We start from the raw sequence: 6,918 nt of genomic DNA, 5'->3' as shown, positions 1-6,918 counted from the left end.
AAACTAAGTTTCATAAAAATTCAATGATATACTAGCTGGCCGCATGAGTCTGCCAGTCACTTGCTAGTTTCATATGTATCTGACCAGGTCCAAGGTGAAGGGGACAATAATGTAATGCAGTCCATGTCCAAACAACAAACACCTGCACTGCATGCATGTAGTACGTCTGAAATCCACGGATGCAAAACGTGCGACTGATTACCCTATATAAAAAGGACACGAAGGTCCTTGGCATCTCTCCTCGCTCTCCGATCCTCTAGCCACAGCCCACAAGCTAGCTGACACACCCCATCACGCTCAATCCGCCGGAGGTGGCACTGCAGGAAGCTCACCGGGGGTTCTCGATCTGTTGGCCACACCACCGATCATCTTGGTATTCTTTGCCAGTGATCACTACGAGAAGAACGGTGAGCCTAGATGACTCCTTCCTCGGTCTTCCTCCTTACAAACTGAGAGAATGTAGAGAATTATTATTATTATGTAGTGTATGTTATAGTGAACCGCTGGAACAAATGCATAATTTCTGCCCGCTCTTTTTTACCTCCCATTTATCACTGACTGTACTACTACTGTAGCTGTGTATGTAGCAAGCTAGCTAACGCTGTAACGCATGCAGCTGGACAATACTGTAGGGGGAGGGTCGTATACGTACTTGCGGTTTTTACATATATAGCCATGCATGTTGTACGCTCTGACGGCTACTACACTTGCACGTAGCCTTGAGAAACTTGCGCTGTGTAAAAAAAGCACATCACGGACGCGTCTTTAGAGACGTCACAGACTCGTGCGTCTGTAGTAAGGCCTTATTACAGACGCACCAAAAAGGCGTATGTAATAAGCTTATACTACAGACGCGTGTTACCAAAACACGTCTGTGATAGAGTACACGTGCCTATAATACGAATCATGACAGACGTGCGTCTGCGATGACCCCTTATCACAGACGCGCATAACCAACACGCGTCAGTGATAATGAATTAAAAAACAAAAAAAAATATAAGTTCCGATGCCACGATCTTATATATACATTCCATATTAGGCAAATAACAGCAAATTTTTTTCGGATACAGATAGGCTTAATGTAAAGGTCACACTACTGTGATCTAGATACACAATCGAGAGAAGCAAAACCCTTTGCTTGCTATGTCTGTTGAAACCAGCAAGAATCCTCTTCCCTTCACTTCCTGTAGAGGTCACAAAAATCTCATAGTCAAATACAAGCAAGAAGGAACAAAGCAAATAATGCAGTCTGCATGGTATAAACAGGCAACAATTAACCAGAGTGATTGCTCCCATTATAACATACAAACATTATATTATAATAACTGAAGTGGTTACAATCTGTACTTAAAGAGATAATGCACTGGCAAAACAGAACAAAAGTGTGCAAAAATGCTAAGAAAACACTAGTAGAATAGATCTGGCTTTATGTGCAATCAGGAAATAAATCATTCAGGACTAGTAGAATAAAATATGGTGAGGTTCAAAGTAATTCAGGCTTCAGGATCATCAACCTCAGTGAAATATCTGTGCAAAGGTGTACTATCACTATGATGATTCATAGCATAGGAGGCCTGATCCAACTGTAAGTGCTACTACATAAACTATTTTCTTTTTGTTGCAGCTGAAATATGTCGTTAAAAGGGAAATCCTACCTTCACAGTCTTTCCAGAACCACCACATATATTTTGTGCAAGTTGATTGCATCTTGGCCCAGTTTGCATGAACATCTGTCAACAATAGTTAAAAACTAACATAAATAAGAACACTAGTTAAACTGGATAGACAAAAGCAATGTGATGGAGGAAGAACTAACAAATCCTGAAACCCTGAAAGATAGACATGTTTCAGGTTTGGTTGGCACGCCGGCTCCACCTAAAAAAGAAGTCATCATCAGAAAAAAATATATCAGAAGGCCTAAATACCTAAAAAATGGAGTCATGAGATAAAAACTGCATCTACATACTGCAGGTTTCACATGTTACAGACGTTTCAAAGAAATATGCAAGGGCCAAAATTGACAAAATTGCAAATTCTCTAAATAGGATCAACGAAATGCATGGTCAGGTACCACACTAGCTCACTTGATGTTGCACAACTATTTGAATGTCATAATACAGAAAACTGCAGTCTAAAAACCATTTATCTGACTTGGAGATATGGACACAATCATGATCCCCAATTCTGCAAGGCCCTACTACTAGTACCAGTCCCCCAACACTCTAATATTCTGAGAAGTTTGTGCATCCCAAAAATCTAAACTGCAAGAAAATAGAGGCCATTACCGTTGCTATAATTGAAGCATAATCTAAAATAGAGGCCAAAGTAGTGGGCTTTCAGTAATTAACATATCTTCATTTACAGGGTTAGCTCAGTAGTGCTCAGCACAACCAAAACTTTTGCAAAACTTTAACTGCATGTTTTCTGGACCAACATCTATTCTAGAAAATGGAAGGTACTATTGACTTTGCATCGCAGTGGGATATTCGTCAGAACAAATAACATAGTAATGGGCTTTGGACAGTTAGAAACATACGATGCCCTGGGTGAAATCCCCAGCCATGCGCCTGAAGTGGATGTTGCTCACATCCATGTGCTCCCAGTAGTGCTCTTGCCACTCCCTGCACCTCTCCCACTCCTTCTCAACCATCTGCCACAACGCAGTCACACAGACCCGAGAGGCATGAACACGCACTACAACCCATCACGCTGAGAACCAAAAATGAGAAGCTGACCCTCACCTTGCAGCGCAGCCACTAAGTTGCGGCCTAAAACCACTGCCGCCCCTGCAAGCGTGCATCCAAAAAAGAGAGAGAACATTATTTTTCCATGTCATGCATATAAAAAATGTTGGATTTAGAAAAAAAAATCTTGTTTTGTAGCCTTATCATTTTTTGACACTATTACTAATGTACTAAAACTCCACTAGGTTGTGTTATCGCAACCAGCAGTTCCAATTTTCAAACCCAATGAGCACAACTGAAGCTCTCCTACTAAACTCAGTCTCACAGCTGAGCTTCAATATCTCCATCGCCATGCAGCTCCAGCCTTACTAGTTAATACTTAAATTTACATAATTTCAGTTAGTACTTAATACTGCTACCACTGAAAATAATCTTACAGCCTTATTTGTTAATACTTAAGTTTAAGGCTGCAACCCAAGGCAACTAGGCAAGACACATCGTTGCATTAAGAAGAACCCAGATATACAACAAGCCTAGGAGTATTATGTCAGGATACACAAGTGGTTGACATGTTATATTCGACAAGTTATAAGCAGAAAGCAAGGCCATCCAAGCTGTGAAAAGCATACCTTTTCAGTGGTTGACATGTTTAGTATGATGATCAATTTTTATGTCAAAGATATCATGCAGCAAATCATTGTCCTGCACAGACAAAGAGAAACTTAAACTCTATTGTTATTCTCAAGAAAAAGTGCCTTGTTAACTGAATGTAGGTTGTGGACAATTGAAAGAAAAAGCACCAGAGAGACGAGATCACTTTCAGTATAATATAAGCAACAAATAGAACTATTGAAAGTTCTCCACTCCTTCCTACTTTTGATGCATTTATTCTAGGGAACATTGATGTCATGGTCAATGGATATTGGTTCATCAATCTTAAATAAATATGGCAAGGACTCCATCAAGTTTAACATCTGTTAGCATGTATCTGACTGAGAATGTGACACAAGCAACTACAGCCCAGGTTTACATTACACTGAACCCATGAAATCTGTAAATTCTACTTGAATTCATAAGCATACTTAAATTCATAGAATTGAACATAACTACCATACCAATATTTTTTTATAAGGTGTCAACATACCAATTAACTACTGACTAGCTTGTTTCAGATTGAATTCATGCAAAAGACCAAATAAAAAAATGGTACATATAACTATGAAGAAAGGATGCAACGGCTCAGACAAAAGAAGAGTATTTAATCCATGTCAAGCACTCACCAGCATAATACTCCAGTCCTTGAAGAGTTAAATGCACCAAATCTCTTACTCCAGTTCCTAGTCCCTAACCCCAGTCCCACCAATCCCTTAATCCACTGAAGAGAGTAGATCTGAGAGGGTAAAAGAGAGAGCGCACCTCCCGATGGTAGCAGAACGACTGCACGAGTGCCGGAGACACCCTACGGTGGCGCGGCATAGGCATCCATAAGCCCTTGGGGGTAGGGGCAGCGGCGTCAGGGAGGACCATGGGGGCGGTGGCACGGATGTCGGGGAGGTCCATGGGGATGCCAGCGCGGACGTCGGGGAGTCACCGGATCCGCCGCGCCGTCGCCACTGACGCCGAAGCCGTCCTCCTTGGGGTCCCTGGCGGTGTAGGGCGATAGCATCTAGATCTAAGAGAGAGGAAAGGAGAGGAGGGAGTGGACACAGAGCAAGAGAGGAGAGGCCGGTGGCCGCGCTGACGAGGAACCCTAATCCCACGGAAGAGAGAGACACTAGTAGAGAACAGGCCTTTGATCCTCGGCCAAAATGGGCTCTAGTCCCGGAATTTTTTGCGCCCGGGATTAGAAATACCTTTAGTCCCGGTTGGTGTCTCCAACCAGGACTAAAGGTCCCTGCCCCAATGGCTACTGCGCCAGACAGAGGTGGCAGGGACCTTTAGTCCCGGTTGGAGCCACCAACCGGGACTAAAGGTATACTTTTACTCCCGGTTGGGGGCTCCAACCGGGAGTAAAGGTCTACTCCCGGGCCGTGGCTGCGCCCGGGGTTGGAAAGTTACCTTTAGTCCCGGTTGGAGCCACCAGCCGGGACTAAAGGTCCCCCCTTTATATCCCGGCCGGCTCCTCCTTCCTCCCCGAGCCCGAGCTCAGCACATTTTGAAGCTCACTGCAGTAGTGTTCTTGCTTCCTCCCTCCCTCCATTGTTCCTCCATCCATTATTCGATTCCTCCATCGATTTCTTCGATTCCTCCGTCGATTCTTCAGTTGTAAAGGTTACCAATCTCATACTCTCATTTTTCACCATTGTCTTATCTGATTTTGTTCACTATATATATATATATATGGTTCTTTATTTTGGTTTTTTTTCATTTGTAAGCAATTTGAGCTCAAAATCACTTCAAGCTTGCATATTTACATGAAATAAGGTTAAAGTAGCTAGTTGAACTTGCGGACCGTGTTCATCTCGGCGAGCACGTTCTCTGCCGAGCGGTAATGGACGTCAAGGAGGAGCTTTGATTCTACGAGGGAGAGCGGCAACGGTCGTGGAAGACCGTGTTCCCTTCCTCGTAGAATTGGAGCTCTTCCGTGGTCAAGTACGGTGCCGTCCTGTGGAGACATGCTCACCGAGATGATCACGTAAGCAAGGTCAACTAGTACGGATGGTTATTTATTCACATGTCCTGATATCGTCGCAGTAGTCTATCAATCACCATACCCAAACGTAGTATATATATAAATATAAACTTAGAAAATAGTTAGAAAATTATAGAAAATCCATACTAGTTGAACTTGCGGACCGTGTTCATCTCGGCGAGCACGTTCTCTGCCGAGCGGTAACGGACGTCAAGGAGGAGCTTTGATTCTACGAGGGAGAGCGGCAACGGTCGTGGAAGACCGTGTTCCCTTCCTCGTAGAATTGGAGCTCTTCCATGGCCAAGTACGGTGCCGTCCGGTGGAGAAATGCTCGCCGAGATGATCACGTAAGCAAGGTCAACTAGTATGGATGGTTATTTATTCACACGTCCTAATATCGTCGCAGTAGTCTGTTATGTGTGTACACTCCCATTCTTCTGTTAATTTGCAGAAATATCATGTGAATTACTTACCTGCCGCAGTAAAAGACGAGAACACAATGACCATTAAAAATATCATTGTTTAGAGATCTAGATAATTTTATAGTTTCTTAATTTTATTTGTTTATAAAAGGAGAAATTTATAGTGTATTAAAAAATGAGTATAGAGAGTAGATGGCAACTGCTTCTGGGTCCTCGGCCTCTCATGGGTTTTCAAAGCGACTTAGGCCGGGCCTCCCTCTCATTTCATGCGGCAAGTGTCATGATGAGACGAAGATTGTAATGGAGTACCGAGTGAAGAAGGAGGGTCCCAACAAGGATCGTATCTTCTACAAGTGTCCGGATCACAATGTGAGTTATTTTATCGTATTTAATGATTATGGTTAGTTTATACCTATTTTCATGATGGTTGTGATTAAAGTTCTAATTTTTTGTTTTAATTTCAGTGAGATGGCAGTGGACGATGTTCAGGCTTCTACTGGGAGGAGGAGTATGTTGGACTCGTGCAAAAATATCTTGCACAACAGGTAGATACGACGGCTAATGAGGCAGTGATCCAGCCGAAGAAGCCCAAAGATGTTGCACAATCGGGGGATCTGTCTGTTTTAGTTGAGATTGGTCGTGAAATCCTACTACTACTGAAATGTATTTTAGCTTTAGTTCTTTTAGTGGTAGTTGGGATTGTCTACATTGTAGCGATGCTTTCATAAATTTGTATCTTTTGTGGTGGCACGCATGTTGTATAAATAATTAATTATGATCTAGGTTTTAATATGGTATTTATGTCATGTAATGCAGATGAGCCATCATTGGATGTATAATGTTGATCGCCGCTCCCAAGAGTTCATTGACGGTGTGCATTCTTTGTTACGTGCGGCCGAGGCAAACAAACGCGATGGTTTCATGTGCTGCCCATGTGCCATATGTAAGAATACGGTGGAATATCCTTGCTCAAGGACTCTTCATTCACACTTGTTCAAGTCGGGTTTCATGCCAAACTATATTTGTTGGACAAAGTACGGAGAAACCGGTGTTGTAATGGAAGAAGGTGAAGAAGAACAATGGGACGACAATGATATTATTCCCGATGGTGCGTGCTTCAATGATACTGCAATGGGAGAAGCTGAAGAAGAGGTAGCCGCAGAAGATGAGCCGGCTGATG

The 6,918-nt window shown here is 42.8% G+C and overlaps 1 long non-coding RNA gene across 1 annotated transcript; it reads left to right on the top strand.

The window, feature by feature from the left end:
- The first annotated feature begins 260 nt into the window (after positions 1–260).
- On the top strand, positions 261–6,543 carry LOC136485318 (uncharacterized). Its single transcript, XR_010766411.1, has 3 exons — positions 261–407; positions 5,924–6,107; positions 6,203–6,543. It is a non-coding gene; the product is annotated as an uncharacterized lncRNA (long non-coding RNA).
- The last annotated feature ends 375 nt before the right edge of the window (positions 6,544–6,918 follow it).

This window comes from Miscanthus floridulus, chromosome 10, assembly GCF_019320115.1.
Source record: "Miscanthus floridulus cultivar M001 chromosome 10, ASM1932011v1, whole genome shotgun sequence".
NCBI lineage: Eukaryota > Viridiplantae > Streptophyta > Magnoliopsida > Poales > Poaceae > Miscanthus > Miscanthus floridulus.
Note: the sequence above shows the minus strand (reverse complement) of the source record. Positions and strands in the feature narration are given on the sequence as shown.